This window comes from Coffea arabica, chromosome 2e (genome assembly GCF_036785885.1).
Source record: "Coffea arabica cultivar ET-39 chromosome 2e, Coffea Arabica ET-39 HiFi, whole genome shotgun sequence".
NCBI classification, from domain to species: domain Eukaryota; kingdom Viridiplantae; phylum Streptophyta; class Magnoliopsida; order Gentianales; family Rubiaceae; genus Coffea; species Coffea arabica.
Genome location: NC_092313.1, coordinates 64,334,970 through 64,353,387, shown reverse-complemented (window position 1 = coordinate 64,353,387; position 18,418 = coordinate 64,334,970). Strand labels below are relative to the sequence as shown.

Genomic DNA, 18,418 nt, shown 5'->3' with positions numbered 1-18,418 from the left:
CTTCTGTATTTTGACTTTTTAGTAAGAAAGATGACTGAATTGGATTTTGATATCTTCATACCAAATGTAGATCTATCTCTTAGCTTCAAAATGGTATAAGAATCACCCAATCCGATCATTGTAATTCAAGATATTGTCAAAATACCACTATGTGTCAAAACTGCAAAAACTTTTTTTTTTCTTAATTGCATTTCCTCTCTTGCACTTCACGTCTTCTTTAAACTGTTTGAAATCATCAATATTCATCCAAATATGTTCTCAATTCACTCCCTTTGATGATTGAATCATTAAACCTATAAAAACATGAAGTTTTCACTATTAAAATCCATAGAAATGCAATTTTTGCCACTTAAACTACAAAATATATATTTTTACCAAAACCCTAGTTAATTAGTTATAAAATTAAATAAAACACATCAAAACTAACTAATAAAACACACTAAAAACATGTAAAATATACTCTTATCAAACTCCCCCACACTTGAACCATTATTTGTCCTCAAGCAATAAGAAATACCCACCAACAATGATCCAAAATTTTGAAAATAAACATATATGCACCATTCAATTTCATTTTCTCAAAAACAAGGTAGACAACCATTATGCAATCATTCATTAATCTTCAAGTACTTATAATATCAAGTAAATGAGAGCTAATTATACCCTAATTATGCTAGTTCAACTCAATTTTTCACCTACCCCAATGTTACAAATAACTCATATGGTCAATGAAAATGCTATCTAATTCCATAATCATTTTCTTATTCAACTTAGAGAGGGATTTATTCATATAATATAACTAAATATTACTCAAGTTATGAAAGTGCCTTTTGACGCAAAGATAGACATTTTTAAATGAAGATCGCCGGTTACTCAACACTTCACATACTTAAGTTGATTTGCATACTCTTAATTCAAGTACCGTTTTTCGCAAAAATCGACATTTGTAGATGAAAACTCCTGGTTATTAAGCACAAGAACCATTGGAGTAGAACAACTCTTATTCTATTTTTTTCTTTTTTTTTTAGAGTAAAGATAATAAAAATTCTCTCAAAAGCATAATCATGAGAAGAATATTACAATTATTGACCATATTTATCACTTAACTTATAAAATCAAGTAAAGAAAAGAAATTTCATCAAACGTGCAAAATTTAGGCATAATTTTCTCCACTTTACAAGATATACTTTCTTATAAATGTAATAAGTATAATTACATAATAGTTAATTCCAAGTTAAATGAGAAAAGAAATTTTCAAATCACATATATTTATCTCAAAAGTAGAAAGAATTTGGGTTACTAATGGTGTGGAATTTGTTACCCCTTAGATAAAATTGAAAAAATTTGCAACTTTTTTAGGGCAAATTTGTAATTTTGGATAAGATTTTTAAAAAATTTTGACAGAGTTTTCCCTTAAAATTGAACAAAACTCCCTGCCAGCAACCCAAGATTAACAACAATTAAGTGCAATACATATTCCAAATATCAAGTCCAAGTAATAAATACAAAAAAATACTACAAGTACCACACATTTCCCTTCCCCCTCCCCACACTTAAAATAAACATTGTCTTCAATGTATAAAGAAAGAAAAAATAACAAAAAATAGAAAGAAGTACTCCCCAATATAATGGTTGAGATCCAGATCAACCATGAATTACGAATCTTCGCCACAACACAAATATCTACTAACACTGTCCAAAAGGTGAAATTGAAAAGGAAAAGAACAAGTTAAACATCTTACAAACAAAATACTAAAAACGACAAGAAAATCATGAAATAACAATAAGAGCAATCCTAGGGATGCAGCTTCAATCATCCTCTTCATCTTCATCGATGGCATGAGGTGGAGAAATGCCTACGTGATACTTAATCTTTTCTATGCGAGTATCCATTCGTTCCAACCGATACTCAATATCGTCCAATCTAGTAAAAAGTCGCTGCCAATTCGATTGTGGTGGTGGAGGAGGAGGTGCAGCAATAGAAGGTCCGACTTTCTCTCGGCCATGTCGTGCCTTTTGTTGCCTTTCTCAAGCAGGTTGAGAAATGTTCTTTGTACCAATACCTAGACGACGAAGGGAAGAAACTGGTTGGTTCTAGGCTTAATAAATTTCCGAGTTACACCCTGCAAGTTAACGTCGAAATGCATGAACACCAAAGAGAGCAGACGAGGAAATGTGAATTTGAACGAAATAGTCTGCCGCCTCACCGTAGACCTTATGTAGCTAATGATGATGTTCGGCAATGGAATTCGAGCTAAGGAGGATTCCCGATTATAAAGCATGTAATCAAGAAATTAGATATCACTTTTTTGGACCTCCGTATGACCCGTCTTTTTGGGTATTACATTGTATGCCATCAAATAGATAATGAGACGATGGCGAGGTTCGAAGACACTTGCCACAATTGTCTTCTTCCTTGAAGACTTAAAAGGTTGGTACTCAAAACTAAACCTATTCATGGCATGCGATGGATCCCACCGCCTATTAGGTACGGTGAAACCCTTTTTCAGATCGACCGCCCGACCTTGGTTGCTGCAACCCAAAATAGCAGTTAGACGCTCCCGTGATAAAACAATGTGCCTCCCACGCACCCATGACTCCACCATCTCACCACTGTGACGTGCTTTGTTATCAATGTTGGCATAGAACTCGCGCATCAAATCAAGGTTGTAGTGAGTTGACAATGTGAGAATCGGCGCCCAATCAAGTTGGTTAAACGCCTCCGAAATATGATAAACCACTTCAATTTCCGGACTCACATGCATTTCAAAGAAAAACTCCAAATTAGCATGTGACTCGTGCCACTCTTGATTCTTAAGACTGGTGAACTTGGCACTATCAATGATGGCAGTTTCGGCACTACGAAAAGTGTCCTCCCTTTGTCGTCTCCTCAACGATTGAGGTGAAGGTGACCTCTTTTCTTCACTTTTTTCGACATCCTTACTCACCTCCGTTACTAGAAGACGAATAGACAACTTGCTTTTCTCTTGCCATCATACAAAAAAAAAAAATTTAATTGTCCACATGTACTAATACATATTTCATAACCTTGGCAATAACGAATCCCAATTGACCCAAATAACCTCAAAGACATATCTCTATGTCATAAGAAATCAAATTAACATACTTAAACGATCACTATTATGACATACGAGAAATGACATAGTAAAAATGTCAAAAATTATCAAAATCACCAATTTATCAAAATAGGCAACAAATATATCCCAATCAGTGAAATTAGCACTAATAATGGTTATAGCAGTCGTTAATTAGCAATTATAATGCACATTTAGTTATAAACATGGTTAAGTAAAAATTATTCTAATAACTCACAAAATTTATCAAACCACTCTCTATACCTAATGAACATGCTAAAACATCATCAACTAACCATTTTTAACCATAATCATCTGTTATAAATTTCTCAACATCATTACAAGCTAATTTTCTAATTTTAACCAAATATAGCAAATTAAAAATTTTAAAGAATTAATGATCCATCGAATTGCTACATTTGAACGTGTAAACATGCATAAACAACCTAAATAATCATAATGGAGGCCAAAAAATTTAATAAACATAATCAAAAATTCGAAATTAAAAGATGTCAGAAAACTCAAGAAATTAAAAAATACCAACTTCTAAAATATAAAGATTTGATGAAGAAACTTACCTCAATCACGAAGAGTGATGTTTGGAAATGATGATTATGCAAAAAATCCTATGAAAATTGCTTCAATTGACCTTCAATTGATGAATTTAATAACTAAAAATCCTAACCCCTCAATTTCTTAAAACCTGATTTGAACTTATTTTTCTTGGATTTCAATCGGTTAAAAAGATGTTATGAAGGCTAAATGATGATAGGTTGATGTTTTCTAGCAAGAAAATGGAGTAAAAATGAAATTTTGTGAAGGTGTGAGTGTTGGGATGAAAGAAAACGCGGCTGGAGAAGAATGAAGAAGAAGAAATTTGAAAAGGAAAGTCACGTTTTCTGGTTTTGTATCAAGGGAAGAATACACAACTTCTAGTCTCGTATTCACAAGTCGCGTTTTCTATGAAAATATTGCAGAACTGAATACGCGACTTTATCAATACACGACTTTGAGTCGTGTATTCAAGTCGCATTTTCTGCTTAAATTTTGCAGAAATGAAAATGCGATTAACGGAATACGCGACTCAAAGTCGAGTATTCCTGCAATTCTCGTTTTCTTCTGCAAAATTTGCAGAAATGCTAACATTAAAAAATTACACATAGTACCCTAATTACTCAAAATGCATTCTAAATTATTCTTTTGCCGAATTTATCATCACATGCATATATATAATGATCGAAACATGCATTTTATCTCTTTTTAACGGATCAAATACATTTTTAATGCAAATCGAGGGGTTGAGTTCTTTGATTTAAAAGGGTTGGCTCATTGAGTTGAAGACGACTCACCCAAAGGACTTATGAATCCTTTAGGAACGATTTCACCAGTCAAGTAGGGTTTTAACCGTTGTCCGTTGATCTTGAACCGTTCATTTCTTGTGTTGACCACTTCAACGGTCCCATAAGGAAAAACTTGAGTGACTTGGAATGGTTCCAACCACCTTGATTTGAGTTTTTCGAGAAACAACCCAAGGCGCGAATTGTATAAGAGCACTTTTTACCCCACCTCAAATTGTTTGGGTATAGATGCTTATCATACCAATATTTCACTTTATCTTTATAGACCTTGGCATTTTCATAAGCATGTAACCGGTGTTCCTCAAGTTCGCTTAACTCAAATAGTCTCTTTCCACCTGCAAGATGAAAATTCATATTAATTATTTTAATAGCCGAATATGCATTATGTTCAACTTTTACAGGTAAATGACAAGTTTTTCCATATACTAATCGATACGGCGACATCCCCAAAGGTGTCTTAAATGCCGTTCGATACGTCCACAGTGCATCATTGAGTTTTCTTGCCCAATCTTTTCTTGAGTTGTTCACCTTTTCTCCAAGATGAACTTGATCTCTCGATTGGCCAATTCCGCTTGTCCATTCACTGGTGGATGGAATGGAAGTAATGTCTTGTACCTACAACCATACTTAAACAACAAAGAATCAAGTTGTTTGTTATAAAAGTGCTTTCCTTCATCACTTACTATGGCTCTAGAAATACCGAATCTACTAAAAATGTTCTTTTTAAGAAACTGAAGTACTACTAAGAAATTGTCCCATAAAATCCATACCTCACACGTCAAATAACTCTATTTCTAAGAAAGTGATTAAGGATATTTCATTTTTTCTAGAAATATTTCCGATTCTTTGACAGGCATCACAACTTTTAACATATTCCCAAGCATCTTGGTATATGGTAGGCCAATAAAATCTTGATTGTCATACCTTAACTATAGTTTTAGAAGTGCTAAAATGACTACCTGTTTCTAAGTTATGACAATGAAGTAAAATATCACGTATCTCCTCTTAGGGAATACATCTTCTTACCATAACATCGGCACAATGCTTATAAAGCAGTGGTTCCTCCCAAAAGTAGGTTTTAACATCATGCAAAAATTTCTTACTTTTGTGAAAATTAAAACCCTTCGGAAGTACTCCACTTACCAAAAAGTTAATAAAATTCACATACCATGGAAACTTTATTAGTGCTAGAACAAATTAGTCCAAAAAATTGTCCTTAATTAGAATTTGATCATTGGTAGGGATATACTCTAATTGTGATAAATGATCTGCCACAAGATTCTCCAATCCCTTTTTGTCTTTAATGTCTAAATCAAATTCCTGCAATAAGAGAATCCAACGAATTAGTCCCGATTTTGCATCTTTTTTATGGAGCAAATATCTAAGAGTTGAATGGTCCATATAAATGATAACCTTAGATCCTACTAAGTAGGATCTAAATTTATCTAAGGCAAATATTCTCTGTAGTTGTATAATTAATTTGTGTTTCATTGAGCACTTTACTTGTATAATAAAGCACATGCAACATTCCTTCCTTCCGTTGACCTAACATAGCTCCGATTGCGTAGTCGCTTACATTACATATCAATTCAAATGGTAGAGACCAATCTAGTGAAGTTACAATCAGTATTGAGGCCAACTCCTTTTTCAACCTATCAAAAGTCATTAAACATTTATTATCAAAATGAAATGGGTTATCTTTGCACAATAAATCACATAACGGGGTAACTATCTTGAAAAAATTCTTAATGAAAATTCTATAAAATCCCGCATGTTTCAGAAAGTTTCTAATCCCCTTGACATTGTTTGGAAGTAGCATTCGCTCGATCACTTCTATTTTGGCTTGTCCACCTCAATTCCCCTTGAGAAAATCTTATGTCCTAAAACGATTTCTTCTTGGACCATAAAATGGCACTTCTTTCAATTCAACATGAGGTTTGTCTCTTCACATCTCCAAATTATGAAAACAATGGTCAAACGATGAACCATATACTAAAAATTCATTCATAAAAAACTTCATAATTTTCTCATTATAATCAGAAAAAATTGCAAACATGCAGCGTTGGAATGTGGCAGGGGCATTGCAAAGGCCAATTGGCATTCTTCTAAAAGCAAATATGCCATACGGGCAAGTAAAGGTGATTTTTTCTTGATCTTCGGGAGCTATTGTTATTTGGTTATACCCTAAAAATCCATCAAGGAAGCAATAAAATTCATAATCAACAATACGTTCTAATAATTGATCAAGAAAGGGTAGTGAAAGTGATCTTTTCTTGTAACTGCATTTAGTTTTTTTATAATCTTTACACATTCTCCACCCTACCACAAGTTTAGAGGGAATAAGTTCATCATTTTTTCCTTTAACTACGGTAGTTTCACCTTTTTCTGGGACAACATGAATTGGATTAATCCATACACTATCCGAGATAGAAAAAATTATACCTGCATCTAACCACTTGATAAGTTCTTATCTTACCACCTCTTTCATGTTCGGATTAAGCCTTCTTTGCAATTTGACCACCGGTTTGCAATTATCTTCCAAAAGAATGCGATGCATGCATATAAAAGGATTAATTCCTTGAATGTCAAAGATGATCCATCTGATAGCCTTCTTGTGCTTCCTTAAAACTCTTAACAACTTATTAAGTTGCTCTTCTTCCAAGTAGCACTAACAATTACTAGTAGAGTTTCATTTTCACCAAGAAACTCATACTTCAAATGGCTAGGAAATGGCTTGAGTTCAACCCTTGCAGCTTCTATCTCTGAAGGTGGTGGAGGTCTCTTTCCTTGTCCAAGATTCTCGTACATATGCCATTTCCTATAAAGAGATTGTGCATCTATATATTAGGCCAATGTTTCAATTTCTTCATAATTTTCCTTCTGTATCCCTGTACTTATTAAACAAAGTTCAAGAGAATCGAAATCAAGATTGACTCGATTCAACTCTTCGGTAGCATTTCAAGAGTGTCAATTGAACAAGCATGATTAGTAAAAGAAGGGTACTTTTCCATTTCATTCAAGTTAAATATTACTTCCTCTTCACCTACTTGAAACTTTAGTTTGTCATTTTTGATATAAATAATAGTACCCACAGTTCCTAAAAATGGTCTATCTAAAATAATTAGCATGGACATATCTTCGTCCATACTAATACCACAAAATCCACAGAAATAATGAATTTTTGAACTTTAATCAACACATTTTCCAAAACTCCTAATGGATATCTTATAGACCAATCGGCTAACTGCAAAGTAATATTAGTGCGTTTTACCTCGTGCAACCCTAATTGTCTAGTCACCGTTAAAGGAATCAGTGATACACTTGCACTAAAGTCACATAATGCCTTAGAAAATTCAATGTTACTGATGGTGCAGGGTATTGAAAAACTTTCTAGATCTTTCAATTTTGGTGGCAGCTTGTTTTGTATAATGACGCTACATTCCTCCATTAATGCTATCGTTTTGTGATTCCCCAATCTCTTCTTTCGTGTCATGATCTGCTTGAAAAACTTGGCATACGAAGGAATCTACAAAATAGCATCAACGAAAGGAATATTAATATACAATTATTTGAAAATTTTGACAAACTTTTCAAAATCTTTGTCAAGTTTATTTGGCTTGAATCGTTGAGGAAATGAAACTATCGAAGGTATCGAAATGGTAGTGGAGGATGTAGGTTATTTTTCTTTCGATTTTCCTTTACTACCTTCCCCCACACTTATCTCTTGTTCCATTCGCTCATCTCCTTATCTCTCACTCTCATTGTTCTCTCCATTTTCTACCATCGGAGGATCCTCTAGTTGTTTACCACTACGAAGAGTAATGACCTTGACGTGTTCTCTAGGATTCACCTTCGTTTTATTAGGCAACTCCCCTTGATTTCGATTATTAGTAGAATTGGCGATTTAACGAATCTGGATTTCCACGTTTCTATACATTCCGGTCAATTGGTCCAATCGTCCCTTTAGCCACTCAAATTTCTTCGAAGTATCCTTAGCCAAAATTTTCACTGCTCCCAATCCGGTTTAGTATTCATCTGTTGTTATCTTGGTTGGAAACCCGGCGGATTAGTCGGCCTTTGTGGGTTGCCTTGATCTTTTCACCCAAATTTTGGATGATTTCTCCATCACAAATTATAGGTATTCGAGTATGGATTGTTTAAGCATTACGAATGTAATTATTGACAAATTGAGCCTACTCAAGATCAATACACTCGTTAGTATCGTGTTCTTCTCCACATACGGAACAACAAATTACATGCACATTGGAAGAAGAACTTGGACCACATCTACCTTGTCAGTTCAACACTTTTATCATATTGCTCATTTGAATACTAAGCATATTGATGGTATCAATTTCAATTATACCTGCTTGTCGTCTTGGATCATTTCTTTTATTAGCCCATTGATAATTATTTGCTGCCATTTTCTCTATCAAACCTTGAGATTCTTGAGGTGATTTTATCATCAAAACTGCACCTGTGGTTGCATCAATAGTAGTTTTAGTAGAAAAGAATAAACCATTATAAAAAGTTTGTACAATTAGTCAATCGAAAAATCCGTAGTGTGGACATTTTCGAAATAAATCTCTAAACGTTTTCCATACTTCATATAATGACTCACCATCCAATTGACTAAAACTAGTAATATCCATTCTAAATTTAGCCGTTTTACTCGGTGGAAAGTATTTATTCAAAAATGCCCTAGACAAATCATCCCAAGTAGTGAAATTGTTAGGGGCATGAGAATGTAATCAAAATTTAGCCTTATCTCTTAATAAAAATGGAACAATCTTAGTCTTATAACATCCTCACTAACTTCATTCATTTTGATTATATCACATATCTCGAAAAATGTGACTAAGTGTGCATTTGGATCCTCTATGGCATCACCTCCAAATTGAGATTATTGTACCATTTAGATTAATGATGGTTTAATCTAAAAATTATTAGCGTTTACTGCCAGCCGTGCTATACTTGTTTGAGATTCTTGGGTTCCTGATAGAGCAAAATCCCTAAGAGCTCGCTTATTTGCTTCGTTTTTCGCCATTTCTTCTTCAAAAGATAGTTTTATCGCGATTCCTCTATTTGTTGCCGAACCTCTTCTTCTTCTTGTTGTGGTGTACGCCTAATTTATCTACGTAATGTTTATTTAATTTCTGGTTCAAAAGGTGCTACTACCCCTAAAATTCGGTGCATACACTACAATAAAAAATAAAGAGGTTATATAGAATTATTTCACAAAACTGCTAGAAATTCTAACTTAACTAGAAACAAAAATTAACTAACTAATATAAAGAATGTCTAAATTAATAAAACTTGTTAGACCTTAATATTGCCTCTCCCCGGAAATAGTGCCAAAAACTTGACAAATTTTTTGATATAAGTACAAGTTTAATTATGAAATATACCCGTTTTGACTGCAAGTATACATGTCAAATTAGTAGTTTAGGGCAAATATCGGGTTGATCCCACGGAGAGCAACTATGCAAATACGAGCTCCTTACTTACTCTATTATTTAGGCAAATGATCGAATTAAATAAGCGAAGTTATAATTACTATTACCTAACTAATCGTAACTAGATATTTGCAAGCTAACAGTGGAGAAAATTTACTAAATACTTGAGTCTAGGGATATAGATTCCACTTATGGCATTAAAGATACAAGTAAATAGATTTACCTCTTGTTACAACCCTTGTTCAACTAGGAATTCATTTCCAATATTACCAAATCTCACTCTCATGATAAAATGGCCTAAAAGAGACTAGTTTTCCCTATTCTCATGGTGAATAACTAGATTTACTCTTGTCCCTTCATGAAATGCAAATTTAATCCACTTAAGTATACCTCTATTCTCATGAGTCTACTTCTCAAGCTCTATTTATGTTGTTCCATCATTATTATCAACTCTCATTGAATAATAACAACTAAAAGCTTGCTATTGGTGATCAAGTAACAACAAGTGATAAGCATGCATAAATAGACAAGTTAATACAAGGTGTAACAAGTGTAAATCATATTCACTTCATATCAAGTAGCCATAATTTCATCTACTCGCTAGATCTAGAAATTTATCTACTCATATAAGATATAACAAAAAAGAACATGGCTTCATTGACTGAACACATATTGAATCACAAGTAAAAGATAGATAAAGAAAGCTTAGCTAAGATTAGTGAAGAAGCTCCCAATGATCTTCTATTCTTTAACAAAATGAGTTGTACAATGAAATCTCCAATTGTTCTCACAAAAGTTGTAGTTAGAGAGAACAAAACAAGACTAACCACTAAACTCTAATGCTAAAATCTGATAAGAACTCGTCTAAATGTCCTCTTCTCCCTCTCTAATGATTCTAACAACTCTAGTGTTAAGAGAGTCAAAAAGTGATGTTTTGACAAGACATAAATCTCTTTTTTTTCTTCTAAAAGGTTCCTTGAACATGTGCAGCCGAAATTTTTGTTTGAAATAGAGTTGAAAATTAGTGTGAAAGCAGAGCAAGTGGCTGAGCAAATTGCAGAAATCAGGCCACAATACGCGACTTTGGAATACGCAACTTCAACTCACATATTGCCAAGTCGCGTATTCACTTCTGTGAATTGGGCATCAATTCAATTGCTATTTTCTTAATGATAGAAGCTGAACTAACTCTTGTACAAAACATGAAATTTGTAACCCTTTGAGTTATATTTCCAATGCTTCAAGAATCATCCAATTTGGAGCTCTATGGACCGAGATATGATCAAAATACTATTAACTGGTCAGAGCTTTGTTTCAGCTTTTAACCATGCACATGTACTTCTGTATTTCAACTTTTTTGGCAAGGAAGACAACTGAACTGGATTTTGATGCCTTCATACCAAATGCAGATCTATCTCTTATCTTCAAAATAGTATAATATTCACCCCAATCTGATCATTTTAACTCAAGATATTTCCAAAATACCACAATATGTCAAAGTTGCAAAACTTTTCTTCTTTTGTTCTTGATTGCATTTCCTCTCTTGCATTTCATGTCTTCTTTAAACTGTTTGAAATCATTCTCCGAATCCCCAATTTCTTCACTTATAATAGCAATTACGTGCCTCTCTTGCCTTGCACTTGGTTTAGTCTTAGATTTAATGACAGGATCATCCAATACTTTACCTGAACGAAGAGTTACTGCCATAGTACTTTCTTTTAGTTCATCTCAGTGTTGCTAGGCATTTTCCCCGGTACCCTTTCAGTTACTGCTTTTACCAACTGACCAACTTGCCTTTCAAGATTTTGAATAGAGGCTTGTTGAGATTGAGTAAGTCTGTCAAAATGGTCCATCTTTTAGTCCACTTTTTGCATGTACTGCAGTATCATTTCTTCAAGATTGAGCTTTTTCTCCTAAGCAGGTTGAGAAGGATATTGAGAAGGTTGCTGCAAATTTTGGAACCCAAATGGTCCAATAGATCTAACCACTTGATTCTTCTATAAAAAGTTAGGGTGATTTCTCCATCCTTCATTATATGTGGTGGAAAAAGGATTATTGTTTGACTGCAACTTTTGCCCATCATATGCTCCAGTGAAATTAATATCTTTTACCATGGTGGGAGGATCTCTATTATATCAATTAGCAATAGAATGCCCATACATGTGACAATAAGCACATGATTTTTGAGATTGTGCTACCCAATTTAAGAGCTGTTGCATTTGATGACTCAATTCAGGTACCTGTGAACTCAAATCCAGTGGTACATTCACGTCATGCACTCCTACTCTCTTATCCCGAATTGTTTTCTGTTGAGAATTGCTAGCTAACAATTCATAGAAACTAACAATTCCTCCAGGATTTTGTCACCAATATACCCTTTTGCTGCAATATCCACCATATTTTGGGTTGTTAAGGTCAACCCATCAAAGAAAAATTGAACTTGCAGCGCCAATGAATATTGTTTGTGAGGCTACCATGCTTCATGTATTGGCTCTCCTTTCATCTGAGAAAATGTGCAAATCTTATTTCTCAAATCGATTGTCTTTTGAGGTGAATAATACTTAGTCATGAAGATGTTATAAACATTTTCCCATGTCCTCAAAGATTCTTTAGGTAGATGAAGTTACCAAGACTTTGCACGATCTTTGAGACAATAAGGAAGCATCTTATTCGTAAATCATCTTCTGAGACTCCACTCAAAGAGAAAATTCCAACTATTGAATAAAATTTCCTTATGAAGGAGAGCAAGTCTTCATTGGCTTAACCATGGAAAGCGGGCAACATACGGAAGTGTATAGTTTTGAGCTCATAGTTCCTTGCTCCGTCGCTTAGCCTGATGCAGTGGGAAGAAGCCGCGATCACAGGACGTTGGATGTCCCGAAGGTGAAGTCCTGTGGGTGGTTGCACTACTTGCTGTTGATTATTGCCATTATTTCTATTCTCCTTAGTCATCTCTTTGTCGTCAAATACTCAGTTATCTCTAAGGTAATATGAAATCCTGGTGAAGATGGTTGCAAAGTTTGTTTTTGCAAACGAGTTTGCTTTCTCAAATACTTTGCAGTTTTTTCAATTTCTGGATCAAAATCTAAACCATTTTTTTGAGATTGGGTCATACGCCAAGCACCTAAACAAGAAAAATAAAAATTGAAAGTGAAAAACTAGAATAAAATAAGATTAAAAAATAAAATAAAAATAACTAAAGTAGAAAAATTAAGTGTCGTCCCCGGCAATGGGATCAAAAACTTAATCGACGAATTCTTGCAAGTGCACATGATCGATCGTAATAATTAAATCACCTGGAGTATTCCGGGGGTCGAACCCAAGGGAAAAGCTAATTTCTTTCTTTAATTACCGTGGGAGAAGAAATTGAAAGATTGAAAAAATTTGACAAAAAATCAACTTAATTATAAGGGAGAAAATCAACGAGTACTAGCCTAGAGTGTCAGATTTACTCCATAATCTTGAACTAATTTCCCAGATATTTTTCTTACCAAGCTATGAATGCATCACATGAATATATTTTAGATCACCTCTTGATGCATCTATATACCAAGAGGTGATCTAAAATATATTTATCTGAATCCTATGCCTCTATTGATAGTCATAAATTAAAATTTTTGGTGATATAAGTATGTCATACATACCCTAACCTACTCTCGTGATCAGTTTATGTGTGTTTATTTATGCAGTGCACAACTGTAACTCCTTTCTCAATTTGACACAAACCCAACATTCATACTCATGATGATCAGGTATAAACAAGCATTAAGAACAAGATAAATTAAGTCATAGCATGAGATAAGAATTTAATTGGAGAAATCAATTAAAATCCCTTCGTAAACCTTAACCCTAGAAAATATTTAGTTCGACATGTTAGGACAATTAAAAGCAAAAATCCAAAGAGTTAATACAAAGAAGAGAATAGGAGTCAGGGAACTTCTAAGTTATTGCTTCGATTCATCGCTTGCACGCCCTTGATTTGATTTTCCATGCTTGACTTCTCTAGAGAGTAAGAGTGTTTCTAGACTAAAACTAAGGTTGCTAGCTCCTAAAAATGACCTAAAAGACTCCTATTTATAGTTATGACAAATTGCCTTTGAATCCCCTTCGAAATAGGTTTTTTATCACAGACGAAACACGCGCACGAGACCAGTCTGATGAAGACCGGCTTAAAGTCCGGCGCCAGTCTTCGAAGTGCAACTCGCATTATTCAACTTCTAGTGATATTCGGCACTAAGTTTGACACTGGTCTTTAAACAATTCCCAACTTTCATCTTTTGGCCCTCGAACTTTTGATTCTTTGCATCACTACCCACCTAATTTCCTTAATAGCTCAATCTAGCCCCTGCAATAACAATATAACTCCCAATGAGCAGTTTTCCATCCAAATCAAGTTCATATGACATAAAAATGACTCAAAACCACTTGTAAAATTCTTATAATCAACTCTCTATCAGTACACTCACATTCTGTTGGTCTAAAATGAAAGTTTATTCACTGTTGTCATGAGATATGTTAAATCTTCAATCAACAAAGCTAAAAACTAGATCCATTGCTTGCTTGCCTTCTTTCCAATAACAACCTAGACTATTGGCCACTAACCATTGTGGGGATCCACCCTAGTAGTAGTCAACAGCTGCTCAGGGTATGATCCCTTGTTTGGCTTCCATCTTGTGCAATGAGAGGCCTACATCCATCTTTGAATCCATTTTTTAGTGATCCCAAACAGTAGTAGAGCCTTATAAACTTAGGGTTGCTCTGGGGATTAAGTCTTGAGGATTACTTAATATGGATAATAGTGTCAGGGTGTGTTTTTTTTGTAATTCTACTACATATCTCCAAACAAGAGCATATTGCTTATCTGCTGATCCTTTAATGTTTGCTCTAGCTATGCTCAGTGCTTTGTACCCTTTGTTTCCTGTGATTTCATAATTGTATTGTTCACCATTGTTTTGCAGCAAATGTCAAACTGGCGTTTTCATGTTTGAACATATTGACTCTTCAAATCTTTTAGCAACTCAATCTGATGTCATATTTTTGTTTCTCCAAGTATGGCTGCAATTAGTGTGAACATCTAGCATTCTTTTCAAGATAAAGTCAGACGTACCTAAAGCTAGAACATAGGAAGCATACATATACCACTTGCAATTCGGGTGCTTAAACTTGGCTTTCAATCCTGTCTTGTCACTTGTACACATATATATATATTGGTCTACTACTCATAATTGTATAGTTTTTTAGGGCAATTCTGAACTCCTTTTTTAGTGCCAAATTTATGGCCAACATGAAATTGTGGATTTCTCCCATCCCTGAAAAAATTGAAGTTAGTTTATCTCACTGAAACATCCTCATTATCACTTGTATCAGGACCACTGTGGAGCTTCACAACCAATGTGTCATCTAATAATGAATTGACCTCAGCTCCAACTGTTGAATTTTCATCTTTTGAACTAATGGCTTGGGAAGCTTGTGATTGTTTATTCACTTGTCTTCTGCTATTTCTGTATTTTGACTGTTTTGCCCTTGCCTCTTTCCAGTGGTTGGTGGCTCATGTTGAAGGCTAGATTCTTCATTCGGACTTTTCGTAGTTGGATCATCATGTTGAAGGGGCTTTGTTAGAGGTAGCTGTTCTATTGGGGACTCCCTAGCATGTCCTTTTTAGGGCTTAGCAAAAGAGTCTTGGATCTTCATGTACAGCTTATATTGCTATTGATACATGTGCTCATCTTGGCAGAACTCATTGTAATAAGCAAAATCCCTTCTATGCACAAAACTCGAAGCATACTTAGTCTTATTATGCAATTCATCTATACTGCGTTCTTCTAAAGCACTATTACCTGCCTTATTAGTCATTTTGTCTAGCTATTTCCACTTTAGGCTCTATCATTCCGTCACTTTCCCTCACAGTCAGCTGGATAGAATCTGAGTGTGGAATATGATTGTCATGCTTCCACTCTAGAGCAGCAATAGCTTTTTTCCTAACGTGAGGTCTTGCTACTTTTGCTGGAAGTACATCAACAATATCTTGAATCTTCTCTATCATAACCGTAAACTTCCCCAAGTGTTCATCAATTTGCTTTTCTTTTTCCTGTCAAGATCATAGATTTCTTCCAATGTTAAATGATCACATTAGATCTCCATCAACTTGTACTCATACACCCAACCACAAAATCCTCTAATATCTTCATCCATTTGAAATTCCTTCAGTCCATGGTTCAAATCACTTCTGGGGTCATTGTAATAATACAACACCATCCCCCATGCCTACACTTCTTAACTATTTTGTTTATCACTTGCAACGACATAAGATCTACATGGCACATGTTAATGTAGTCTATCTCTCCACCATCGTAGCTCTTGTACTTGTTGATGAGCACAAGGTATATATATAACAATTAACTTATCCACTGTCAAACTTTATATTTATAACATCCAAAATACCCCACATGCGATTTTTCTACAAGTATACAGGTCGTGAGCGAGTATAGGATATTAAGGGTCGAATCCACAGGGAAGATTTTCAATTACCAGTGATTGTCGAACTTCGTTATTATTTAGACTAGCACAAGTACAAGGAATTCAATCTACACTATAAAAGTAACAAAAATACAATAGAAAACTCCTAGAGGTATGGAATTCCTTACTATTCTTGCAAGTGAAGTTACTGGTTAAGTGAATGCTATTATCTTGACTAATTATGACGTAATTTCTTAATGTATGTGAAACCTACATTCATAGTGAATCAACTATACTTGTAATTAAACCATACCTTGTGACGACTCGTAAAATTCCTTATATTTTTCTTAAAATTTCCTTTAATTTGGAATTTATTACTTTACAATAATTTTAATACACATTCACTTCCCCAATAGCTATAAATAATCATAGAAACAAGGGTTTCCTTTTTACTTTCATTGTTACGATAAATTAGGGTTTTTACGCCTTTTCGTAGTGTGACTATTCGGTATGGAGTGTATATTAAATTTGGTGATTAAGAGTGAGTTTTAAATAATATTAAGTGTATGATTAGAAGTGATAATAATAAGTTAGTGAATTATAAGTTAAAACCCTAGTATACGCAATTTAAGGAAAATCGGCTTGAACCGACGGGTATCGTTCACTACCGATTGAACACACCACGTGACCACCACTTTTTTAACTTCATCTCATTGTTATTAGTGCATAATATCAGCCCCTTATCAGCTCACTATAGCTGAAATTTTTGACCAATAAAACCAAGGAAAAGAAGAAAAATTCAAGATGAAACCTTGTGGTGACAAGTGGAAGCAATCCAACCATCTTTGACCAAATGCAAGACTAAGCTTCTTAACCTTTCTTGGCCTTCATTCTTCTTCATTTTTCCAGCATGGTGGTCGAACCTTGAGGGAGGAAAACAAGAGAAGAAAGCTTCAATTCCATCTTGAGTTTTAGCCTAGTTTGAGAGAAAATTAAGAAACTAAACCGATTAATCCTTTCTTTGAGCACTTGGGAAGCTTGGGAAGCTAAATTTTTCAAGGAGAGGTGAAGGATATCTCTTGCAAGCCTTTTATTGAGGTATTATGGCTGTTCATCTTCTTCCTTTCCCTTAGTCTTGTTTGAGTTATGTAGTAACTTGTATTCTTGCTTTGTGATGCCTAATCTAAGTGATTTTGATGATTGTAGTGGTGAATTTTGAGTTAGGGTCTTGAGTGGTTCACTTATAATTCTTGTTGTTTGGAAGGTATATGGTGTATATAATCTTGTATAGGAGGTTGTGGTAGTGGTTTAAGCTAGAAATGTGAAGTTTACCCTTTGAATTCACCAAATTCCAGATTGGAGTATTCATGTGACTCTATTCTGACTGGTTCTGTTTGACCATGATGGGGGCTGAATTAGGTTTAGCACAAAACATGAAAGTTGTAAGAAATGTGTTTTACATTTGTCTGTAAAATTTCAGCTCAATCCAAGCACTGTATCATATAAAATAACAAAAATACCCTTGACTGCCATAGGTAGAGTTCTGTGGACAGTTTTGACATTTCACCAATCTGACCGCATTTTTTTCACCCTGATCCGTACTGAATTAGCATTTGACCAAAATACAGAAGTTGTATTGCTATGTTTTAGCTTTCCAATGCCCCTAAAAATGCCTCGATCGGACTTTTGTAGCCTGAGTTATCATCATTTGAATTCAGTACTGACAACCATACTGACAAGGACATTCTGGTTCTATAATCTGTACTTTTGACCTAGATATATTGTGAACCGGATTGAGTGGTCTTCATGAAAGTTGTTGCCCTTTGTCTTAGTTTCGTAGAGGTATAAAACTCAATGCAATCCGATAAGTGTAGCTTCGATTGTGACCAATACGCTAAAAGACATCAAACCTGTTATTTTGTTCTTTGCCTTAAACCTTATTTCCGCTCACTTTTCTAGCTTTGAATGACTTTTAGCCTATTGAACGGCTATTGTAATGAGATTATTTGTGTGTGATTTTGGGGGCTGATTGAGGAAAATAATGAAGCCATAA

At 34.5% G+C, this 18,418-nt stretch overlaps 1 long non-coding RNA gene and 1 other non-coding gene across 2 annotated transcripts; one reads left to right on the top strand and one right to left on the bottom strand.

Annotated features, from left to right (window-relative positions):
* Nucleotides 1-1,606: 1,606 nt before the first annotated feature.
* LOC140037335 (uncharacterized) lies at nucleotides 1,607-3,949 on the bottom strand. Its single transcript, XR_011841261.1, has 2 exons — nucleotides 3,674-3,949; nucleotides 1,607-2,986 (listed from the first exon to the last, which is right to left on the bottom strand). It is a non-coding gene; the product is annotated as an uncharacterized lncRNA (long non-coding RNA).
* Nucleotides 3,950-9,007: 5,058 nt separating this feature from the next.
* Nucleotides 9,008-9,114, top strand: LOC113733507 (small nucleolar RNA R71). Its single transcript, XR_003459020.1, has one exon. It is a non-coding gene; the product is annotated as a small nucleolar RNA R71 (small nucleolar RNA).
* Nucleotides 9,115-18,418: the final 9,304 nt, after the last annotated feature.